Below are 25360 nucleotides of genomic sequence, written 5' to 3' on the forward strand. Positions count from 1 at the left end.
TGGAAAGAAAATGCAATGGCGCATATTTAATAGACGGGTGATATTGACCTAAACATTCTGTAACCACAGCAGCCAAAGCTTTGCCTTTACTTTCCAATTAAAATACAAAGATACCTGATTGTCAGTGTTTATAAGTAAACTCAGGGGAGGGGGATTACCAGTGTCCGCTATCACCAGCACTATACAGTTATATGCAAAGGCATTATAAGGGACATATAGTCACTTGTTGGCTTTTCCATGACAGAATGTACGTATACGTAATGCCTGAGCACATAGGAGACCATGCTCGTGCAGGGAAACTGCACCTACCAAAGGGCTGGCGCAAGTGTAGACGGTCTAAAGACGCTCCAAGCACTATATCAACATCTGCCGAAGCTCAAAGTGGGCGTCTCCGTCCTTGTACGTTCACATGCACGGAGGACAGGGCTTGTAGTGACATTAGCATAACGTAACACATGTGACTGCGGCAAAAGAAGAAAGAAGAGTCGCAGTTGCGTCCGATTCAGAATCAGGCCCCCCCTGTGTAGCCTGGTGTTCCTCTTTAAGTAAAAAGAGCGAGGACAGTTCTTCCCCATGTTTGATGGCAGCTGCTATAACGGCATAAACTTACTGGGTCCAGGAGCTCAACTGAGATCATACCCCAGCTGTCCCATACTGCTGGGCTCGTCCCCAGTGCGGTAAGAAACGGGGGCATGACACGAGGACACTTCCTCAAACATCATACACCATGGGGCACGGTCTTTTTGACACAAGGCCATGCCCCTTCCGTGAGCGACAAGGTCCGCTACAGGGTGTTACAGTATGACTGAGACAGTATTTCAGCAGATCTTCCCAACAAGCTGTCCTTGGTGTGAGGACGCTCCTTGGCACCAGGGGCTGGCTGGGCAGGGTGTCATTCCAGAGTTCCAGTAATGCCCAAGTGTAAAAGAGAGCTTTGGTATGTGTGTCCAGACTCCACAGAGAGCACAAATGCGGTCCAGGAGGAATATTTACTAAAGTGCGGGGTTTATAGACATGGAGATGTTACCCATAGCAACCAATCTGATACTAGCTATTATCGTCTAACATGGGTCTTCAACCTGCGGCCCTCCAGCTGATGTGAAAATAAACATCCCAGCATGCCCTGCCACAGTTTTCTATTAAGGCATGCTAAAACTGAGGCAGGTCACGTTGCTATGTGTACTTCCACAGCGGCTGGAGGGCCACAGGTTGAAGACCCATGGTCTAGAACAGTGGTTCTCAAGCTCTGTCCTCAGGACCCCACACGGTTCACGGTTTCTATGTCACCCAGCAGCTGCAATGTGTGTCACCAACTGTCACATTTAAAAAAAATCTACAGTTGACCTGCAAAACATGAACCGTGTGGGGTCCTGAGGACCGAGTTTGAGAACCTGTGGTCTAGAAGGAGCTAGATAAATGGTAAGTAGAATCTGATTGATTGCTAAGGGCAACATATCCACTTTTATAAACCCACACTTTAGTAAATATACCCTTCTGAATGTTGACATAATGACTGCATACCGTTTGGACAGCATTGAATACCTCACTGCATGTTAAATTGTGAAATAATAATAAATAATAATAATAAGAAGAATTTACTTACCGATAATTCTATTTCTCATAGTCCGTAGTGGATGCTGGGGACTCCGTAAGGACCATGGGGAATAGCGGCTCCGCAGGAGACTGGGCACATCTAAAGAAAGCTTTAGGACTAACTGGTGTGCACTGGCTCCTCCCCCTATGACCCTCCTCCAAGCCCGGACGAGCGTACACAATAAGGAAGGATTTTGAATCCCGGGTAAGACTCATACCAGCCACACCAATCACACCGTATAACTTGTGATCTGAACCCAGTTAACAGTATGATAACAGAGGAGCCTCTGAAAAGATGGCTCCCAACAATAATAACCCGATTTTTGTAACAATAACTATGTACAAGTATTGCAGACAATCCGCACTTGGGATGGGCGCCCAGCATCCACTACGGACTACGAGAAATAGAATTATCGGTAAGTAAATTCTTATTTTCTCTGACGTCCTAAGTGGATGCTGGGGACTCCGTAAGGACCATGGGGATTATACCAAAGCTCCCAAACAGGCGGGAGAGTGCGGATGACTCTGCAGCACCGAATGAGAGAACTCCAGGTCCTCCTCAGCCAGGGTATCAAATTTGTAGAATTTAGCAAACGTGTTTGCCCCTGACCAAGTAGCTGCTCGGCAAAGTTGTAAAGCAGAGACCCCTCGGGCAGCCGCCCAAGATGAGCCCACTTTCCTTGTGGAACGGGCTTTTACAGATTTTAGCTGTGGCAGGCCTGCCACAGAATGTGCAAGCTGAATTGTACTACAAATCCAACGAGCAATAGTCTGCTTAGAAGCAGGAGCACCCAGCTTGTTGGGTGCATACAGGATAAACAGCGAGTCAGATTTCCTGACTCCAGCCGTCCTGGAAATATTTTCAGGGCCCTGACAACATCCAGCAACTTGGATACCTCCAAGTCCCTAGTAGCCGCAGGCACCACAATAGGTTGGTTCAGGTGAAAACGCTGGAACCACCTTAGGGAGAAACTGAGGACGAGTCCTCAATTCCGCCCTGTCCGAATGGAAAATCAGATAAGGGCTTATACAGGATAAAGCCGCCAATTCTGACACGCGCCTGGCCCAGGCCAGGGCCAACAGCATGACCACTTTCCATGTGAGATATTTTAACTCCACAGATTTAAGTGGTTCAAACCAATGTGACTTTTGGAACCCAAACTACATTGAGATCCCAAATTGCCACTGGAGGCACAAAAGGAGGCTGTATATGCAGTACCCCTTTTACAAACGTCTAAACTTCAGGGACTGAAGCTAGTTCTTTTTTGGAAGAAAATTGACAGGGCCGAAATCTGAACCTTAATGGACCCCAATTTCAGGCCCATAGACACTCCTGTTTGCAGGAAATGTAGGAATCGACCCAGTTGAATTTCCTCCGTCGGGCCTTACTGGCCTCGCACTACGCAACATATTTTCGCCAATTGCGGTGATAATGTTTTTGCGGTTACATCCTTCCTGGCTTTAGATCAGGATATGGATGACTTCATCCGGAATGCCTTTTTTCCTTCAGGATCCGGTGTTCAACCGGCATGCCGTCAAACGCAGCCGCGGTAAGTCTTGGAACAGACAGGGTCCTTGCTGGAGCAGGTCCCTTCTTAGAGGTAGAGGCCACGGATCCTCCGTGAGCATCTCTTGAAGTTCCGGTTACCAAGTCCTTCTTGGCCAATCCGGAGCCACGAATATAGTGCTTTCTCCTCTCCATCTTATCAATCTCAGTACCTTGGGTATGAGAGGCAGAGGAGGGAACACATACACTGACTGGTACACCCACGGTGTTACCAGAGCGTCTACAACTATTGCCTGAGGGTCTCTTGACCTGGCGCAATACCTGTCGAGTTTTTTAATCATGTGGACGACTTCTGGGTGAAGTCCCCACTCTCCCGGGTGGAGGTCGTGCTGAGGAAGTCTGCTTCCCAGTTGTCCACTCCCGGAATGAATACTGTTGACAGTGCTATCACATGATTTTCCGCCCAGCGAAGAATCCCTGCAGCTTCTGCCATTGCCCTCCTGCTTCTTGTGCCACCCTGTCTGTTTACGTGGGTGACTGCCATGATGTTGTCCGACTGGATCAACACCGGCTGACCTTGAAGCAGAGGTCTTGCTAAGCTTAGAGCATTGTAAATGGCCCTTAGCTTCAGGATATTTATGTGAAGTGATGTATCCAGGCTTGACCCTAAGCCCTGGATATTCCTTCCCTGTGTGACTGCTCCCCAGCCTCGCAGGCTGGCATCCGTGGTCACCAGGACCCAGTCCTGAATGCCGAATCTGCGGCCCTCTAGAAGATGAGCACTCTGCAACCACCACAGGATGGATACCCTTGTCCTTGGTGACAGGGTTATCCGCTGATGCATCTGAAAATGCGACCCGGACCATTTGTCCAGTAAGTTCCACTGGAAAGTTCTTGCGTGGAATCTAACGAATGGGATTGCTTCGTAGGAAGCCACCATTTTTACCCAGAACCCTTGTGCATTGATGCACTGAGACTTGGTTCGGTTTTAGGAGGTTCCTGACTAGCTCGGATAACTCCCTGGCTTTCTCTTCCGGGAGAAACACCTTTTTTCTGGACTATGTCCAGGAACATCCCTAGGAAACAGAAGACAAGTCGTCGGAACCAGCTGCGATTTTGGAATATTGAGAATCCAATCGTGCTGCCGCAACACTACCTGAGATAGTGCTACACCGACTTCCAACTGTTCCCTGGATCTTACCCTTATCAGGGAATCGTCCAAGTAAGGGATAACTAAAATTTCCTTCCTTCGAAGGGATATCATTTCGGCCATTACCTTGGTAAAGACCCGGGGTGCCGTGGACCATCCCTACGGCAGCGTCTGAACTGATAGTGACAGTTCTGTACCATAACCTGAGGTACCCTTGGTGAGAAGGGTAAATTTTGACATGAAGGTAAGCATCCTTGATGTCCCGAGACATCATGTAGTCCCCTTCTTCCAGGTTCGCAATCACTGCTCTGAGTGACTCAATCTTGAATTTGAACCTCTGTATGTAAGTGTTCAAAGATTTTAGATTTAGATTTAGAATCGGTCTCACCGAGCCGTCTGGCTTCGGTACCACAATAGTGTGGAATAATACCCCGTTCCCTGTTGCAGGAGGGGTACCTTGATTATCACCTGCTGGGAATACAGCTTGTGAATGGCTTCCAAAACTGCCTCCCTGTCAGAGGGAGACGTCGGTAAAGCCGACTTTTGGAAACGGCGAGGGGGAGACGTCTCGAATTCCAATATGTACCCTTGAGATATTACCTGAAGGATCCAGGGGTCTACTTGCGAGTGAGCCCACTGCGCACTGAAATTCATTGAGAACGGGCCCCCACCGTGCCTGAGCTTGTAAGGCCCTAGCGTCATACTGAGGGCTTGGCAGAGGCGGGAAAGGGTTTCTGTTTCTGGGAACTGGCTAATCTCTTCAGCCTTTTTCCTCTCCCTCTGTCACGAGCAGAAAAGAGGAACCTTTTGTCCGCTTGCCAACAAAGGACTGCGCCTGATAATACGGCGTCTTATTTTGAGAGGCGACCTGGGGTACAAACGTGGATTTCCCAGTTGTTGCCGTGGCCACCAGGTCTAAAAGACCGACCCCAAATGTCCCTTTTCAAAGGCAATACTTCCAAATGCCGTTTGGAATCCGCATCACCTGACCATTTTACTGGTAGAATTGGACAACGCACTTATACTTGATGCCAGTCGGCAAATATTCCGCTGTGCATCATGCATATATAGGAAATGCATCTTTTAAATGCTCTATAGGCAATAATATACTATCCTTATCTAGGATATCAATATTTCCAGTCAGGGAATCCGACCATGCCAACCCAGCACTGCACCTCCAGGCTGAGGCGATTGCTGGTCGCAGTATAACACCAGTATGTGTGTGAATACATTTTTGGATACCCTCCTGCTTTCTATCAGCAGGATCCTTAAGGGCGGCCATCTCATGAGAGGGTAGAGCCCTTGTTCTTACAAGCGTGTGAGCGCCTTATCCCCCCTAGGGGGTGTTTCCCAACGCACCCTAACCTCTGGCGGGAAAGGGTATACACCAATACTTTTTAAGAAATTATCAATTGTTATCGGGGGGAAACCCACGCATCATCACACACCTCATTTTATTTCTCAGATTCAGGAAAACTACAGGTAGTTTTTCTCTCACCGAACATAATACCCCTTTTTGGTGGTACTCGTATTATCAGAAATGTATAAAACATTTTCCATTGTCTCAATCATGTAACGTGTGGCCCTACTGGAAATCACGGTTGTCTCTTCACCGTCGACACAGGAGTCAGTATCCGTGTCGGCGTCTGTATCTGCCATCTGAGGTAACGGGCGCTTTAGAGCCCCTGACGGCCTATGAGACGTCTGGATAGGCACAAGCTGAGTAGCCGGCTGTCTCATGTCAACCACTGTTTTTTTATACAGAGCTGACACTGTCACGTAATTTTCAACAGTACATCCACTCAGGTGTCGACCCCCTAGGTGGTGACATCCCTGTTACAGACACTCTGCTCCGTCTCCACATCATTTTTCTCCTCATACATGTCGACACAAACGTACCGACACACAGCACACACACAGGGAATGCTCTGATAGAGGACAGGACCCCACTAGCCCTTTGGGGAGACAGAGGGAGAGTATGCCAGCACACACCAGAGCGCTATATATATATACAGGGATAACCTTATATAAGTGTTTTTCCCCTTATAGCTGCTGTATGTTTTAATACTGCGCCTAATTAGTGCCCCCCTCTCTTTTTTTTTAACCCTTTCTGTAGTGTAGTGACTGCAGGGAAGAGCCAGGGAGCTTCCCTCCAACTGAGCTGTGAGGGAAAATGGCGCCAGTGTGCTGAGGAGATAGGCTCCGCCCCCTTTTCGGCGGCCTCATCTCCCGTGTTTCTGTATATTCTGGCAGGGGTTAAATGCATCCATATAGCCCAGGAGCTATATGTGATGTATTTTTTGCCATGTAAGGTATTTTTATCATGTTTTATTGCGTCTCAGGGCGCCCCCCCCAGCGCCCTGCACCCTCAGTGACCGGAGTATGAAGTGTGCTGAGAGCAATGGCGCACAGCTGCAGTGCTGTGCGCTAACTTATTGAAGACAGGAACGTCTTCTGCCGCCGATTTTTCCGGACCTCTTCGCTCTTCTGGCTCTGTAAGGGGGCCGGCGGCGCGGCTCCGGGACCCATCCAGGCTGGGCCTGTGATCGTCCCTCTGGAGCTAATGTCCAGTAGCCAAGAAGCCCAATCCACTCTGCACGCAGGTGAGTTCGCTTCTTCTCCCCTTAGTCCCTCGATGCAGTGAGCCTGTTGCCAGCAGGTCTCACTGAAAATAACAAACCTAAACTAAAACTTTCACTAAGAAGCTCAGGAGAGCCCCTAGTGTGCACCCTTCTCGTCGGGCACATAAATCTAACTGAGGCTTGGAGGAGGGTCATAGGGGGAGGAGCCAGTGCACACCAGTTAGTCCTAAAGCTTTCTTTAGATGTGCCCAGTCTCCTGCGGAGCCGCTATTCCCCATGGTCCTTACGGAGTCCCCAGCATCCACTTAGGACGTTAGAGAAAATAACAATAAATAAGAATTTACTTACCGATAATTCTATTTCTCGGAGTCCGTAGTGGATGCTGGGGTTCCTGAAAGGACCATGGGGAATAGCGGCTCCGCAGGAGACAGGGCACAAAAGTAAAGCTTTCCGATCAGGTGGTGTGCACTGGCTCCTCCCCCTATGACCCTCCTCCAAGCCAGTTAGGTACTGTGCCCGGACGAGCGTACACAATAAGGGAGGAATTTTGAATCCCGGGTAAGACTCATACCAGCCACACCAATCACACCGTACAACTTGTGATCAAAACCAGTTAACAGTATGATAACAGAGGAGCCTCTGAAAGATGGCTTCTTAACAATAACCCGAATTAGTTAACAATAACTATGTACAATTATTGCAGATAATCCGCACTTGGGATGGGCGCCCAGCATCCACTACGGACTCCGAGAAATAGAATTATCGGTAAGTAAATTCTTATTTTCTCTATCGTCCTAGTGGATGCTGGGGTTCCTGAAAGGACCATGGGGATTATACCAAAGCTCCCAAACGGGCGGGAGAGTGCGGATGACTCTGCAGCACCGAATGAGAGAACTCCAGGTCCTCCTTAGCCAGAGTATCAAATTTGTAAAATTTTACAAACGTGTTCTCCCCTGACCACGTAGCTGCTCGGCAAAGTTGTAATGCCGAGACCCCTCGGGCAGCTGCCCAAGATGAGCCCACCTTCCTTGTGGAGTGGGCCTTTACAGATTTAGGCTGTGGCAGGCCTGCCACAGAATGTGCAAGTTGGATTGTGCTACAGATCCAACGAGCAATCGTCTGCTTAGACGCAGGAGCACCCATCTTGTGGTGCATACAATATAAACAACGAGTCAGATTTTCTGACTCCAGCTGTCCTTGCAATATATATTTTTAATGCTCTGACAACGTCCAGTAACTTGGAGTCCTCCAAGTCACTTGTAGCCGCAGGCACTACAATAGGCTGGTTCAGATGAAATGCTGACACCACCTTAGGGAGAAAATGCGGACGAGTCCGCAGTTCTGCCCTGTCCGAATGGAAAATCAGATATGGGCTTTTGTAAGATAAAGCTGCCAGTTCTGACACTCTCCTGGCCGAAGCCAGGGCTAGTAACATGGTCACTTTCCATGTGAGATATTTTAAATCCACCTTTTTTAGTGGTTCAAACCAATGAGATTTTAGAAATTCCAAAACCACATTGAGATCCCACGGTGCCACTGGAGGCACCACAGGAGGCTGTATATGCAGCACTCCCTTAACAAAAGTCTGGACTTCAGGAAGTGAAGCCAATTCTTTTTGAAAGAAAATCGACAGGGCCGAAATTTGAACCTTAATAGATCCCAATTTGAGACCCATAGACAATCCTGATTGCAGGAAATGTAGGAATCGACCCAGTTGAAATTCCTCCGTCGGAGCACTCCGATCCTCGCACCACGCAACATATCTTCGCCAAATGCGGTGATAGTGTTGCACGGTTACTTCCTTCCTTGCTTTAATCAAAGTAGGAATGACTTCTTCCGGCATGCCTTTTTCCTTTAGGATTCGGCGTTCAACCGCCATGCCGTCAAACGCAGCCGCGGTAAGTCTTGAAACAGACAGGGACCCTGCTGAAGCAAGTCCCTCCTTAGAGGTAGAGGCCACGGATCTTCCGTGATCATCTCTTGAAGTTCCGGGTACCAAGTCCTTCTTGGCCAATCCGGAACCACTAGTATCGTTCTTACGCCTCTTTGCCGTATAATTCTCAATACTTTTGGTATGAGAGGCAGAGGAGGAAACACATACACCGACTGGTACACCCAAGGCGTTACCAGCGCGTCCACAGCTATTGCCTGCGGATCTCTTGACCTGGCGCAATACCTGTCCAGTTTTTTGTTGAGGCGAGACGCCATCATGTCCACCATTGGTCTTTCCCAACGGGTTACCAGCATGTGGAAGACTTCCGGATGAAGTCCCCACTCTCCCGGGTGAAGGTCGTGTCTGCTGAGGAAGTCTGCTTCCCAGTTGTCCACTCCCGGGATGAACACTGCTGACAGTGCTATCACATGATTCTCTGCCCAGCGAAGAATCCTTGCAGCTTCTGCCATTGCACTCCTGCTTCTTGTGCCGCCCTGTCTGTTCACATGGGCGACTGCCGTGATGTTGTCCGACTGGATCAACACCGGTTTTCCTTGAAGCAGAGGTTCTGCCTGGCTTAGAGCATTGTAGATTGCTCTTAGTTCCAGAATGTTTATGTGAAGAGACGTTTCCAGGCTCGTCCACACTCCCTGGAAGTTTCTTCCTTGTGTGACTGCTCCCCAGCCTCTCAGGCTGGCGTCCGTGGTCACCAGGATCCAATCCTGTATGCCGAATCTGCGGCCCTCCAATAGATGAGCACTCTGCAACCACCACAGAAGAGATACCCTTGTCCTTGGAGACAGGGTTATCCGCTGGTGCATCTGAAGATGCGACCCTGACCATTTGTTTAACAGATCCCTCTGGAAAATTCGTGCATGGAATCTGCCGAATGGAATTGCTTCGTAAGAAGCCACCATTTTTCCCAGGACTCTTGTGCATTGATGTACAGACACCTTTCCTGGTTTTAGGAGGTTCCTGACAAGCTCGGACAACTCCTTGGCTTTTTCCTCCGGGAGAAAAACCTTTTTCTGAACCGTGTCCAGAATCATCCCTAGGAACAGCAGACGAGTTGTCGGCATTAACTGGGATTTTGGAATATTCAGAATCCAGCCGTGCTGTTTTAGCACTTCTTGAGACAGTGCTAATCCCTTCTCTAGCTGTTCTCTGGACCTTGCCCTTATTAGGAGATCGTCCAAGTATGGGATAATTAATACGCCTTTTCTTCGAAGAAGAATCATCATCTCGGCCATTACCTTTGTAAAGACCCGAGGTGCCGTGGACAATCCGAACGGCAGCGTCTGAAACTGATAGTGACAGTTTTGTACAACGAACCTGAGGTACCCCTGGTGTGAGGGGTAAATTGGAACGTGGAGGTACGCATCCTTGATGTCCAAGGACACCATAAAGTCCCCTTCTTCCAGGTTCGCTATCACTGCTCTGAGTGACTCCATTTTGAACTTGAACTTCTTTATGTACAGGTTCAAGGACTTCAGATTTAGAATAGGTCTTACCGAGCCGTCCGGCTTCGGTACCACAAATAGAGTGGAATAATACCCCTTTCCCTGTTGTAGAAGAGGTACCTTGACTATCACCTGCTGAGAGTACAGCTTGTGAATGGCTTCCAAAACCGTCTCCCTTTCGGAGGGGGACGTTGGTAAAGCAGACTTCAGGAAACGGCGAGGCGGATCTGTCTCTAGTTCCAACCTGTACCCCTGAGATATTATCTGCAGGATCCAGGGATCTACCTGCGAGTGAGCCCACTGCGCGCTGAAATGCTTGAGACGACCGCCCACCGCCCCCGAGTCCGCTTGAGAAGCCCCAGCGTCATGCTGAGGCTTTTGTAGAAGCGGGGGAGGGCTTCTGTTCCTGGGAAGGAGCTGCCTGTTGGTGTCTCTTCCCCCTTCCTCTGCCTCGTGGCAGATATGAATATCCCTTTGCTCTCTTGTTTTTAAAGGAACGAAAGGACTGCGGTTGAAAAGTCGGTGTCTTTTTCTGTTGGGGAGTAGCTTGAGGTAAAAAGATGGATTTCCCGGCTGTAGCCGTGGCCACCAAATCTGATAGACCGACTCCAAATAACTCCTCCCCTTTATACGGCAAAACTTCCATATGCCGTTTTGAGTCCGCATCGCCTGACCACTGTCGCGTCCATAAACTTCTTCTGGCCGAAATGGACATAGCACTTACCCGTGATGCCAGTGTGCAGATATCCCTCTGTGCATCACGCATATAAAGAAATGCATCCTTTATTTGCTCTAAAGACAGTAAAACATTGTCCCTATCCAGGGTATCAATATTTTCAATCAGGGACTCTGACCAAACTACTCCAGCACTGCACATCCAGGCTGACGCTATAGCTGGTCGTAGTATAACACCTGTATGTGTGTATATACTTTTTTGGATATTTTCCATCCTCCTATCTGTTGGATCTTTAAGTGCGGCCGTCTCAGGAGAGGGTAACGCCACTTGTTTAGATAAGCGTGTGAGCGCCTTATCCACCCTAGGAGGTGTTTCCCAGCGCGCCCTAACCTCTGACGGGAAAGGGTATAAAGCTAATAACTTCTTTGAAATTAGCATCTTTTTATCGGGGGCAACCCACGCTTCATCACATACATCATTTAGTTCTTCTGATTCAGGAAAAACTATAGGTAGTTTTTTCACACCCCACATAATACCCTGTTTAGTGGTACCAGTAGTATCAGCTAAATGTAACGCCTCCTTCATTGCCAAAATCATATAACGTGTGGCCCTACTGGAAAATACGGTTGATTCGTCACCGTCGCCACTGGAATCAGTGCCTGTGTCTGGGTCTGTGTCGACCGACTGAGGCAAAGGGCGTTTTACAGCCCCTGACGGTGTTTGAGGCGCCTGGACAGGCACTAACTGATTGTCCGGCCGTCTCATGTCGACAAACGACTGCTTTAGCGTGTTGACACTATCCCGTAATTCCATAAATAAAGGCATCCATTCTGGTGTCGACCCCCTAGGAGGTGACATCCCCATATTTGGCAATTGCTCCGCCTCCACACCAATATCGTCCTCATACATGTCGACACACACGTACCGACACACAGCAGACACACAGGGAATGCTCTTAACGAAGACAGGACCCCACTAGCCCTTTGGGGAGACAGAGGGAGAGTTTGCCAGCACACACCAAAAGCGCTATATATGACAGGGATAGCCTTATAATAAGTGCTCCCTGTATAGCTGCTTTTATAATATAATTTTTTGCCACTATTTTGCCCCCCCTCTCTTGTTTTACCCTGTTTCTGTAGTGCAGTGCAGGGGAGAGACCTGGGAGCCGTCCTGACCAGCGGAGCTGTGTAAGGAAAATGGCGCTGTGTGCTGAGGAGATAGGCCCCGCCCCTTTTCCGGCGGGCTCGTCTCCCGCTCTTTAGTGTATTCTGGCAGGGGTTAAATATCTCCATATAGCCCCGGAGGCTATATGTGAGGTATTTTTTAGCCAAATAGGTTTTCATTTGCCTCCCAGGGCGCTCCCCTCCCAGCGCCCTGCACCCTCAGTGACTGCCGTGTGAAGTGTGCTGAGAGGAAAATGGCGCACAGCTGCAGTGCTGTGCGCTACCTTTAGAAGACTGAGGAGTCTTCTGCCGCCGATTCTGGACCTCTTCATGTTTCAGCATCTGCAAGGGGGCCGGCGGCGAGGCTCCGGTGACCATCCAGGCTGTACCTGTGATCGTCCCTCTGGAGCTGATGTCCAGTAGCCAAGAAGCCAATCCATCCTGCACGCAGGTGAGTTCACTTCTTCTCCCCTAAGTCCCTCGTTGCAGTGATCCTGTTGCCAGCAGGACTCACTGTAAAATAAAAAACCTAAGCTAAACTTTCTCTAAGCAGCTCTTTAGGAGAGCCACCTAGATTGCACCCTTCTCGGCCGGGCACAAAAATCTAACTGGCTTGGAGGAGGGTCATAGGGGGAGGAGCCAGTGCACACCACCTGATCGGAAAGCTTTACTTTTGTGCCCTGTCTCCTGCGGAGCCGCTATTCCCCATGGTCCTTTCAGGAACCCCAGCATCCACTAGGACGATAGAGAAATAATAATAATATGGAACCTATCATTTAATGGTTCAATTTAATTTGTATTACGCTAAAGATAATCTTCTAGCAAATTGCCATTTGGATTATCACCACTGTGCAAATCTCTATCTTTGTTATAGGTTGTGTGCGTTCATATATTTCCTGTCAAAATTGTATCTTGCCCTCCCGCAGCTGCTTGGGGACCATCACACACGTCTCACCACTCTTCCCATTCAGTCACTGGCCTTAATTTCCTTTGCTGCTTAATCAATGTGACAGCCGGCTTGTCCCTTATGTCAGGAGTGGGTCTCAGGAAATAATACCCAGATATATTCCTCGAGTCTTAAGGCCCACACACATTAGACGATGTCGCTCTGTGAGCGACATCGTCTAATGTTTCCCCCTCCCGGGCCGGCTGGTCGGCGGCCGACTGTACACACTGAGCGATATGACCGCTCATATCGCTCAGTGACGTCACGCCTCCGCCAGCCCAGCATGAAGGTCATGGACGACAGTCCACATCCTTCATGCATGCCCTACCGACAGCGTCGATCGTTGCCGACCCGCGGGGCCGCGCATTGGTCGTCGCTGGCGGCATACACACTTGACGATAAAATGAGCGACGTCGCTCAAGGAGGGGGAAAATGAGCGACGTTGCTCATTTTATCGTTAAGTGTGTATGGGCCTTAAGAACCCCTAGTAAGACTCGTGAAGAACTAACCTCCCCAATAACTGGTGGTAAACCTGGGTGGAAGCCCCGCATCAGAGAAGAGGAGAGGCTTCCCCGTTCCGACACACCTGTCAGCACCTTACCAGTCCCAGCACCTGCAGCCATCAGCGGTAATATAATGTAAAATAAAACAAACCAACTAAAATGATTCAAGTGTGTTGATCCTTCACAATAACATCATTCTGAAGCCCAAACATCAGCAATGTATAAAAGTGTTCTGCTCATGGTTTATGGCCTGATTGTAAATTGCGTAATTTGGGGGTTATTCAGGTTTGTTAGCAAACCAAGAAAGTTAGCAATTGGGCAAAACCATGTGCACTGCAGGGGAGGCAGATGTAACATGTGCAGAGAGAGTTAGATTTGGGTGGGTTATATTGTTTCTGTGCAGGGTAAATACTGGCTGCTTTATTTTTACACTCCAATTTAGATTTCAGTTTGAAGACACCACACCCAAATCTAACTCTCTCTGCACATGTTACATCTGCCCCCCCTGCACTGCACATGGTTTTGCCCAATTGCTAACTTTCTTAGTTTGCTCACAAACCTGAATAAGGTCCTTTGGCGGTCGCCCATCTGCAATCCTAGAAAGGCCCCCATCGCCCAGGCCATAAATAGGAGATCTGAGAATCTAGTGGCAGGTAGATCCTTCTCCTGTGAACGCCGTCTCCAACTGGCTAACCCACAAACACGCAGGTCTTTCCAGATGTCAGCTCTGCCAGGCGGGCTAAACAAGCAGATGATGACCGGCGACGGGCGACTCGTTCCAACAACGAGAAGGAGAATATTGTCTACAGGATCCAGTGTAGCTGCTTGTGGCCATACATTAGAAACCCTTTAAGACAAGGATGTAAGAACACATTTGTAAGATACTGACTTTACACAACAAAGCCTCTCATCACATTGCTTGGAACATCATAACAAGGATCCCGGGGGAATTGTTCTTTTGTGTAATCAACACAGTCCAAGCAAAGTGGGGAGGTGATAACCACCTGCAGATGTCAGAATAGAAAGCAGATGGGTGTGCGGCATAATTCTCTGGTTCCCCACGTCCTGCATACAGGAAATGGGCCGCTTGCTGGCTGTTAGTCCTGGCATATATGATCACTAATAACTATGTTATAGCCAATGGCTACCCTTTTGATAATGAGCTGTATCACCCAATAGGGCCCCTCATTAGGGTTGGTCACAGTCTGATGCACCCCCCCCCCCCTCTCCCCCCCACATCGATGGCTAGCCACTGATGGTATATCAATGGCTGAGCCTAATGGTGTAACACAAATGCGTGTGCGGGTGCCAACTGTGCATACGCAAAACATAAACAGTCGATGGTTTCTGTCCGATGGTTTAAAACCATCGACCATTAATTGCCTCGCTCACTGATAAATATGCTGCAGTTTCCCATATTGTCTGCTACATATACAGTATAGATTCTTTAAAAGTACTGCAAAATGATAGGATGGTATAAGTATATCTAGGCTGCATCCTAGAGATCGTAAGCTTACGAGCAGGGCCCTCCTACCTGTATGTCTGTCTGTTTTTGCACAGTTTTGTACTATTACTGTTGTTCTAATTGTAAAGCGCAACGGAATATGCTGCGCTATATAAGAAACTGTTAATAAATGCAGCAATATATAGGGGTCAGGTCTGTGCTGGATTGATTCCCACGACAAACCATGAATTCCCCTAACACATCCCGCTTACACCATGTCAATCTCCTGCCACAGAAAACTGCCTTGTATCCGGCTGTTACTTTTACAAGCCGCACAATATCCCTTGGATCGGGAAGACGTTGATATGTTTACAGTATTGTCTGTGTGATACGCAGTCGTTCTGCAACGGAGGCAGGAGAGCTCTGTCCCCCATATGCAGCGCTGTTTTCTTTACCCCCTGCTCGCTCTGTTTGGAGACCCATTAAAGATCGAGCAGAGGAGGTCGCCGTGCGCCAACTGCGAGGCAGACAAATCCTAAATATGATCAAGATTCCAAAAATGCACTCCAGCAAAGACTTTCCATTACACTTCCCAGGGAACAACACAAATAACACACAGATACTAGTGGTAGTGCGTCCATGTAGTGTAACCAGCCACCAGTAATGGCCTCTCTTCTCATCCAGGTCCCTACCACTGACCATACACAAAATACAAGTACTGCGGACTGTGAGGGAGAGTTATCAAAGCTTAGCGTGAGACAAAGGGAAGAATTTGGAAGTACCAAACAATCAGCTCCTGATATTTTTCAAACACAGCCTGTAACATGGCAGTTAGGAGCTGATTGGTTGGTACGTTATCTCTCTCAAAGATTTGATAAATCTCCCCCTGTGTCGTTTGTATTGGGGTTTTGGTTAGGACAATGAATAATAACTTGTTAATAAGCAAGTTATAGATTGCTCTTTGCTATAGTAATTTGACATTTGTTAATTATGAACACATCACATATTAACTGATGTATAGTACTAAGAGCCTTGGGGTCCAGAGCTGTCATAGAATGTGAAGGCAGCTAAGAACCAAATGGCCCATACAGCCTGCCCTTTAGGGTTAAGGTGTCATACATATATTCCACCCATGAAGGTACCAGGCGAGACAGCCATCTTGGACACACTACGTAGGATTAGCCTGGGTGGAATAGGTTGCAGTATCCTAACGTTCTGAGTAGGGTCCCAACAGAGCCGGCCCTATCCAATATGATGCCCTAGGCAAGATTTTGGCTGGTGCCCCCTTGCACAGATGCTAGTTCCACCTCTGATCATGTACCTCTTTCCCAGCACCATCACCCCTCACCCATAGCAGTCATCATTTTGGTGCTCCTACCCCCTATATTTTAAATAGGAACAGTGTGCGCATTCCGTGTGCAACCCAAAATGGGGCGTGTTCTTGCTGGGAAGGGGCATGGTCACACAGTAATACCCCCAGCTGAATTTACACCAGACAGTACTGCAACTTTATTCACATTATATCATGCAATAGTGTCTCTTATTCACGTTACATCACACAGTAGTACCACGTTACTCCTCAGAGTAGTGCCCCTTATACACATTACGCTACACCATATTGCTTATTGTTCACATTAGACCACATAGTAGTGCCCTTTCTATACGTTACGCCACAAAGTACTGTAGTACACCTTATACACATAATGCCACACATTAGTAATGCATTTCGTATGCAGATACAGCCGCAGTCACACACAGAATATAGGCATGCTGCATGTCATTTTAATCAGCAGAAGCTGCTTGTGCCCCTAGGCATTCCAAATGCCCTAGGCATTTGCCTATGCATAGGGCCGGCTATGGGTCCCAACATAACCATCAGAACCATGTATATTTCATCCCATCCACGAGCGTTCCAGGTGAGGCAGCCACGTTGGGCGCACTACAAAGGTTACACTATGGGGCTGATTCAGAGATGAAAGCAGATAGATCTGCGTTCATCTCCGCACATGCTAGGGAGTGCCCAGCACACGGCAAGGCTGCACAGCATGTGTAATGTCACCCCCTGATGCGTCCACAATTAGATTGCGGAGGCAACAGAAATAAGGTTGACCCCTGACAGCGCAGCCTGGCTGCGTTGTCAGACGTTCAGCAGCCATTTTTTTGGGGGGGAGCGGCTGCGTGTGACATCACGCAGGCGCCCTGAATATTGTCCCGTCCCCGTTTGTTAAGCCCCACCCCCGCTACATCACGGTCAGTGCGCGTGTGCAGACCAGATGGACGCGGCCGTTGCGAGTGTTTGCTCGGCTGCATCCATCTCTGAATAAGGCCCTATGTGAGATAAGACCCAAGGCATGTATGGGAACAACTGACACGTGTGTAGTATGATATACTCTTGCATGAACAGATCAACATATAGTACATCCTGCCCTGGAGGGTTTTTGGGTTGGTTTAAGGTGTGGGTTAGGGGATTAGAGTTAGAGTAAGGTTTGGGGTTAAGGTTGAAACTTGAGATGTGCACCGGCAGTGAGGGGGTGCTGGCGGTGCCTTCTGTGTGCAGGTGGCGGGTGGTGGTGGGGCAACATCTTCTGTGCACTCTGCTCTGCTGTGCCCATTGAAATACATGGTGAAGAACTTATTGGCTGAGAGCAGTGACGCTCTCAGCCAATCAGTGGTCAGCCCATTGATTTCAATGGGACTTTGAAGTTGGAGCCGAATCCAAAACCTGTGATATACAACTGCGGGAGGATGACTTTTTGGCCCATTTTGGGATCCGAGGCAGAAGGGCAGATTTGAGCTCCGTCTTGGATCCCCTCGGGTCCCGGAAGTTCAGGTTAGCACTGTTCTCTGAGAACAAGGCCCACTCATCTCTAGCTGAAACCCTAATATTCTAACCTTAAAACTAGGGATGTGCACTTGAAATTTTTCGGGTTTTGTGTTTTGGTTTTGGGTTCGGTTCCGCGGCCGTGTTTTGGGTTCGACCGCGTTTTGGCAAAACCTCACCAAATTTTTTTTGTCGGATTCGGGTGTGTTTTGGATTCGGGTGTTTTTTTCAAAAAACCCTAAAAAACAGCTTAAATCATAGAATTTGGGGGTCATTTTGATCCCAAAGTATTATTAACCTCAAAAACCATAATTTCCACTCATTTTCAGTCTATTCTGAATACCTCACACCTCACAATATTATTTTTAGTCCTAAAATTTGCACCGAGGTCGCTGGATGACTAAGCTAAGCGACCCTAGTGGCCGACACAAACACCTGGCCCATCTAGGAGTGGCACTGCAGTGTCACGCAGGATGGCCCTTCCAAAAAACACTCCCCAAACAGCACATGACGCAAAGAAGAAAAAAAGAGGCGCAATGAGGTAGCTGTGTGAGTAAGCTAAGCGACCCTAGTGGCCGACACAAACACCTGGCCCATCTAGGAGTGGCACTGCAGTGTCACGCAGGATGGCCCTTCCAAAAAACACTCCCCAAACAGCACATGACGCAAAGAAGAAAAAAAGAGGCGCAATGAGGTAGCTGTGTGAGTAAGATAAGCGACCCTAGTGGCCGACACAAACACCTGGCCCATCTAGGAGTGGCACTGCAGTGTCACGCAGGATGGCCCTTCCAAAAAACACTCCCCAAACAGCACATGACGCAAAGAAGAAAAAAAGAGGCGCAATGAGGTAGCTGTGTGAGTAAGCTAAGCGACCCTAGTGGCCGACACAAACACCTGGCCCATCTAGGAGTGGCACTGCAGTGTCACGCAGGATGGCCCTTCCAAAAAACACTCCCCAAACAGCACATGACGCAAAGAAGAAAAAAAGAGGCGCAATGAGGTAGCTGTGTGAGTAAGCTAAGCGACCCTAGTGGCCGACACAAACACCTGGCCCATCTAGGAGTGGCACTGCAGTGTCACGCAGGATGGCCCTTCCAAAAAACACTCCCCAAACAGCACATGACGCAAATAAAAATGAAAGAAAAAAGAGGTGCAAGATGGAATTGTCCTTGGGCCCTCCCACCCACCCTTATGTTGTATAAACAGGACATGCACACTTTAACCAACCCATCATTTCAGTGACAGGGTCTGCCACACGACTGTGACTGAAATGACGGGTTGGTTTTGACCCCCACCGAAAAAGAAGCAATTAATCTCTCCTTGCACAAACTGGCTCTACAGAGGCAAGATGTCCACCTCATCATCATCCTCCGATATATCACCGTGTACATCCCGCTCCTCACAGATTATCAATTCGTCCCCACTGGAATCCACCATCTCAGCTCCCTGTGTACTTTGTGGAGGCAATTGCTGCTGGTCAATGTCTCCACGGAGGAATTGATTATAATTCATTTTAATGAACATCATCTTCTCCACATTTTCTGGAAGTAACCTCGTACGCAGATTGCTGACAAGGTGAGCGGCGGCACTAAACACTCTTTCGGAGTACACACTTGTGGGAGGGCAACTTAGGTAGAATAAAGCCAGTTTGTGCAAGGGCCTCCAAATTGCCTCTTTTTCCTGCCAGTGTAAGTACGGACTGTCTGACGTGCCTACTTGGATGCGGTCACTCATATAATCCTCCACCATTCTTTCAATGGTGAGAGAATCATATGCAGTGACAGTAGACGACATGTCCGTAATCGTTGTCAGGTCCTTCAGTCCGGACCAGATGTCAGCATCAGCAGTCGCTCCAGACTGCCCTGCATCACCGCCAGCGGGTGGGCTCGGAATTCTGAGCCTTTTCCTCGCACCCCCAGTTGCGGGAGAATGTGAAGGAGGAGATGTTGACAGGTCACGTTCCGCTTGACTTGACAATTTTGTCACCAGCAGGTCTTTGAACCCCAGCAGACTTGTGTCTGCCGGAAAGAGAGATCCAAGGTAGGTTTTAAATCTAGGATCGAGCACGGTGGCCAAAATGTAGTGCTCTGATTTCAACAGATTGACCACCCGTGAATCCTTGTTAAGCGAATTAAGGGCTCCATCCACAAGTCCCACATGCCTAGCGGAATCGCTCCCTTTTAGCTCCTCCTTCAATGCCTCCAGCTTCTTCTGCAAAAGCCTGATGAGGGGAATGACCTGACTCAGGCTGGCAGTGTCTGAACTGACTTCACGTGTGGCAAGTTCAAAAGGTTGCAGAACCTTGCACAACGTTGAAATCATTCTCCACTGCGCTTGAGACAGGTACATTCCACCTCCTATATCGTGCTCAATTGTATAGGCTTGCATGGCCTTTTGCTGCTCCTCCAACCTCTGAAGCATATAGAGGGTTGAATTCCACCTCGTTACCACTTCTTGCTTCAGATGATGGCAGGGCAGGTTCAGGCGTTTTTGGTGGTGCTCCAGTCTTCTGTACGTGGTGCCTGTACGCCGAAAGTGTCCCGCAATTCTTCTGGCCACCGACAGCATCTCTTGCACGCCCCTGTCGTTTTTAAAAAAATTCTGCACCACCAAATTCAAGGTATGTGCAAAACATGGGACGTGCTGGAATTTGCCCATATTTATTGCACACACAATATTGCTGGCGTTGTCCGATGCCACAAATCCACAGGAGAGTCCAATTGGGGTAAGCCATTCCGCGATGATCTTCCTCAGTTGCCGTAAGAGGTTTTCAGCTGTGTGCGTATTCTGGAAACCGGTGATACAAAGCGTAGCCTGCCTAGGAAAGAGTTGGCGTTTGCGAGATGCTGCTACTGGTGCCGCCACTGCTGTTCTTGCGGCGGGAGTCCATACATCTACCCAGTGGGCTGTCACAGTCATATAGTCCTGACCCTGCCCTGCTCCACTTGTCCACATGTCCGTGGTTAAGTGGACATTGGGTACAACTGCATTTTTTAGGACACTGGTGAGTCTTTTTCTGACGTCCGTGTACATTCTCGGTATCGCCTGCCTAGAGAAGTGGAACCTAGATGGTATTTGGTAACGGGGGCACACTGCCTCAATAAATTGTCTAGTTCCCTGTGAACTAACGGCGGATACCGGACGCACGTCTAACACCAACATAGTTGTCAAGGCCTCAGTTATCCGCTTTGCAACAGGATGACTGCTGTGATATTTCATCTTCCTCGCAAAGGACTGTTGGACAGTCAATTGCTTGGTGGAAGTAGTAAAAGTGGGCTTACGACTTCCCCTCTGGGATGACCATCGACTCCCAGCAGCAACAACAGCAGCGCCAGCAGCAGTAGGCGTTACACGCAAGGATGCATCGGAGGAATCCCAGGCAGGAGAGGACTCGTCAGAATTGCCAGTGACATGGCATGCAGGACTATTGGCATTCCTGGGGAAGGAGGAAATTGACACTGAGGGAGTTGGTGGGGTGGTTTGCGTGAGCTTGGTTACAAGAGGAAGGGATTTACTGGTCAGTGGACTGCTTCCGCTGTCGCCCAAAGTTTTTGAACTTGTCACTGACTTATTATGAATGCACTGCAGGTGACGTATAAGGGAGGATGTTCCGAGGTGGTTAACGTCCTTACCCCTACTTATTACAGCTTGACAAAGGCAACACACGGCTTGACAAATGTTGTCCGCATTTCTGGTGAAATACTTCCACACCGAAGAGCTGATTTTTTTGGTATTTTCACCAGGCATGTCAACGGCCCTATTCCTCCCACGGACAACAGGTGTCTCCCCGGGTGCCTGACTTAAACAAACCACCTCACCATCAGAATCCTCCTTGTCAATTTCCTCCCCAGCGCCAGCAACACCCATATCCTCCTCATCCTGGTGTACTTCAACACTGACATCTTCAATCTGACTATCAGGAACTGGACTGCGGGTGCTCCTTCCAGCACTTGCAGGGGGGCGTGCAAATGGTGGAAGGCGCATGCTCTTCACGTCCAGTGTTGGGAAGGTCAGGCATCGCAACCGACACAATTGGACTCTCCTTGTGGATTTGGGATTTCGAAGAACGCACAGTTCTTTGCGGTGCTTTTGCCAGCTTGAGTCTTTTCAGTTTTCTAGCGAGAGGCTGAGTGCTTCCATCCTCATGTGAAGCTGAACCACTAGCCATGAACATAGGCCAGGGCCTCAGCCGTTCCTTGCCACTCCGTGTGGTAAATGGCATATTGGCAAGTTTACGCTTCTCCTCCGACAATTTTATTTTAGATTTTGGAGTCATTTTTTTACTGATATTTGGTGTTTTGGATTTTACATGCTCTGTACTATGACATTGGGCATCGGCCTTGGCAGACGACGTTGCTGGCATTTCATCGTCTCGGCCATGACTAGTGGCAGCAGCTTCAGCACGAGGTGGAAGTGGATCTTGATCTTTCCCTAATTTTGGAACCTCAACATTTTTGTTCTCCATATTTTAATAGGCACAACTAAAAGGCACCTCAGGTAAACAATGTAGATGGATGGATACTAGTATACTTATGGATGGACGAGCGACTGCCGACACAGAGGTAGCTACAGCCGTGGACTACCGTACTGTGTCTGCTGCTAATATAGACTGGATGATAATGAGATGAAATCAATATATATATATATAATATCACTAGTACTGCAGCCGGACAGGTATATATATTTATTATGTAATGACTGATGACGGACCTGCTGGACACTGTCAGCTCAGCAGCACCGCAGACTGCTACAGTAAGCTACTATAGTAGTATGTATAAAGAAGAAAGGAAAAAAAAAAAAAACCACGGGTAGGTGGTATACAATTATGGATGGACGAGCGACTGCCGACACAGAGGTAGCTACAGCCGTGGACTACCGTACTGTGTCTGCTGCTAATATAGACTGGATGATAAGGAGATGAAATCAATATATATTATATCACACTAGTACTGCAGCCGGACAGGTAGATATATTTATTATGTAATGACTGATGACGGACCTGCTGGACACTGTCAGCTCAGCAGCACCGCAGACTGCTACAGTAAGCTACTATAGTAGTATGTATAAAGAAGAAAGAAAAAAAAAAAAACACGGGTAGGTGGTATACAATTATGGATGGACGAGCGACTGCCGACACAGAGGTAGCTACAGCCGTGGACTACCGTACTGTGTCTGCTGCTAATATAGACTGGATGATAAGGAGATGAAATCAATATATATATATATATATATAATATCACTAGTACTGCAGCCGGACAGGTATATATATTTATTATGTAATGACTGATGACGGACCTGCTGGACACTGTCAGCTCAGCAGCACCGCAGACTGCTACAGTAAGCTACTATAGTAGTATGTATAAAGAAGAAAGAAAAAAAAAAAACCACGGGTAGGTGGTATACAATTATGGATGGACGAGCGACTGCCGACACAGAGGTAGCTACAGCCGTGGACTACCGTACTGTGTCTGCTGCTAATATAGACTGGATGATAATGAGATGAAATCAATATATATATATAATATCACTCGTACTGCAGCCGGACAGGTATATATATTTATTATGTAATGACTGATGACGGACCTGCTGGACACAGTCAGCTCAGCAGCACCGCAGACTGCTACAGTAAGCTACTATAGTAGTATGTATAAAGAAGAAAGAAAAAAAAAAAACCACGGGTAGGTGGTATACAATATTATATATATATTATATACAATTATATATATATATATATATATATATATATTAAACTGGTGGTGACTGGTGGTCAGGTCACTGGTCACACTATCAGCAACTTGCAAGTAGTACTCCTAAGCAGACAATCACAATATATATTATACTGGTGGTCAGTGTGGTCACAATGGCAGTGTGGCACTCTGGCAGCAAAAGTGTGCACTGTACGTTATATGTACTCCTGAGTCCTGCTCTCAGACTCTAACTGCTCCCCACTGTCAGTGTCTCCCCCACAAGTCAGATAATATACAGTCACACTATCTATCACTTCAGCAAGTAACTAGTACTCCTCCTAATGCTCCCCAAAATTACTACTGTGTCTCTCTCTACTGTCTCACTCTCTTCTCTATAAACGGAGAGGACGCCAGCCACGTCCTCTCCCTATGAATCTCAATGCACGTGTGAAAATGGCGGCGACGCGCGGCTCCTTATATAGAATCCGAGTCTTGCGATAGAATCCGAGCCTCGCGAGAATCCGACAGCGGGATGATGACGTTCGGGCGCGCTCGGGTTAACCGAGCAAGGCGGGAAGATCCGAGTCGCTCGGCCCCGTGTAAAAAAACATGAAGTTCGGGCGGGTTCGGATTCCGAGGAACCGAACCCGCTCATCCCTACTTAAAACCCTAACCCTAAAGGGCAGATTGGATGGGCCATATGGTTCTTATCTGTCTTCAAATGTTATGTTTTAAGTAGACAGTAGAGCAATATAAACATGCCTTGGATAGGCAACAGCTTCCATTATTTCAACGACTGTGCTAGATACGCGAGAGATAGAAACCGATTAGCTACTTTGGGCACTTCTCCACTTTATCTCTCTCCAATGCTTAATACATCTCCTCCTTAATGACAGGGGATGGGGGTGAATATATCAAACCTTGAAGAGAAATAAACTAACAGACAATCAGCTCCTACCTGCCATATTATAGGCTGTTTGAAAGCTGACACTTAGGAGCTGATTGATTGGCACTTTAACTCTCTCCACATTTTGATCCATTTCTCCCAGGTTCCATAGGATACTCTTTATAGACTTTTTTTGCTCAAACTGGTCTGGCCCCAAAGATGTTATACCCAGGACAGTTAGTGGTGAGCCCGTCACCAGTCAACTCTATCCAAGGGTCCAACATGCGTGAAAGTGCTGAAGGCCAAACAGCAAACCGTCATTTCAGTAGTGCTCTGCACTCCACACGCATCACTCCCCACAGGGCAAGTACCAGAACTTTAACTGTGTACAATGGGCGGAACTGGAGCATACATTATGAGGGGTCCAAACTGGGGCGCACACTACGGGGGGGTCTAGATGCAGTCATGAACCACTTGGGCATGGAAACAACACAACAATAAAAAATGATTCACAGTCCTGATAATAGGTTAAGCCAGTGGTTCCCAATTTTTTTTGAATCACAGCGCCCTAGAGTATCAGATTTTTTTCACGCCACCCCTAGGCCAAAAGTTTCTTAATGAGAAATTTAGAAATAAATATTAAATTAAGTAAATTGTGTTTATATGTCATCCTTAAGGGCCCTACACACTGGCAGATAAAATGCACGATATAAACGTTCTCATTCATTAATGAACGAGAACTCGTTCATATCGAGCAGTGTGTCGGCACCAACGATTAACGATGCGCGGCCCTGCGCTCATTAATCGTTGGTGCCCAGTCGCTTATGCATGCAGGCCAATATGGACGAGATTGTCCATATTAGCATGCAGTGCTATGGAGCCGGGTGACGGGAGAAGTGAAGAAACTTCACTCCCCCCGTCACCTCCCCCCCTTTCCCTCCCCGCTGCCGGGTCGCCATCGGCTTTATCCGCCGTCGGGCAGCTCGGCGGTGGATCGGTTAGTGTGTAG

The 25360-nt window shown here is 48.1% G+C and overlaps 1 protein-coding gene and 1 long non-coding RNA gene across 3 annotated transcripts in view; one reads left to right on the forward strand and one right to left on the reverse strand.

Moving 5' to 3' along the window:
- DENND2B (DENN domain containing 2B) overlaps positions 1-25360 on the reverse strand; it is a 421742-nt gene that overhangs the window by 308873 nt on the left and 87509 nt on the right. The gene's annotated exons all lie outside the window — the stretch shown is intronic.
- LOC134969887 (uncharacterized) lies at positions 1353-13674 on the forward strand. The gene is made up of 2 exons (XR_010189547.1): positions 1353-1419; positions 12939-13674. It is a non-coding gene; the product is annotated as an uncharacterized LOC134969887 (long non-coding RNA).

This window comes from Pseudophryne corroboree, chromosome 11, assembly GCF_028390025.1.
Source record: "Pseudophryne corroboree isolate aPseCor3 chromosome 11, aPseCor3.hap2, whole genome shotgun sequence".
In the NCBI taxonomy this organism is placed as follows: Eukaryota; Metazoa; Chordata; class Amphibia; order Anura; family Myobatrachidae; genus Pseudophryne; species Pseudophryne corroboree.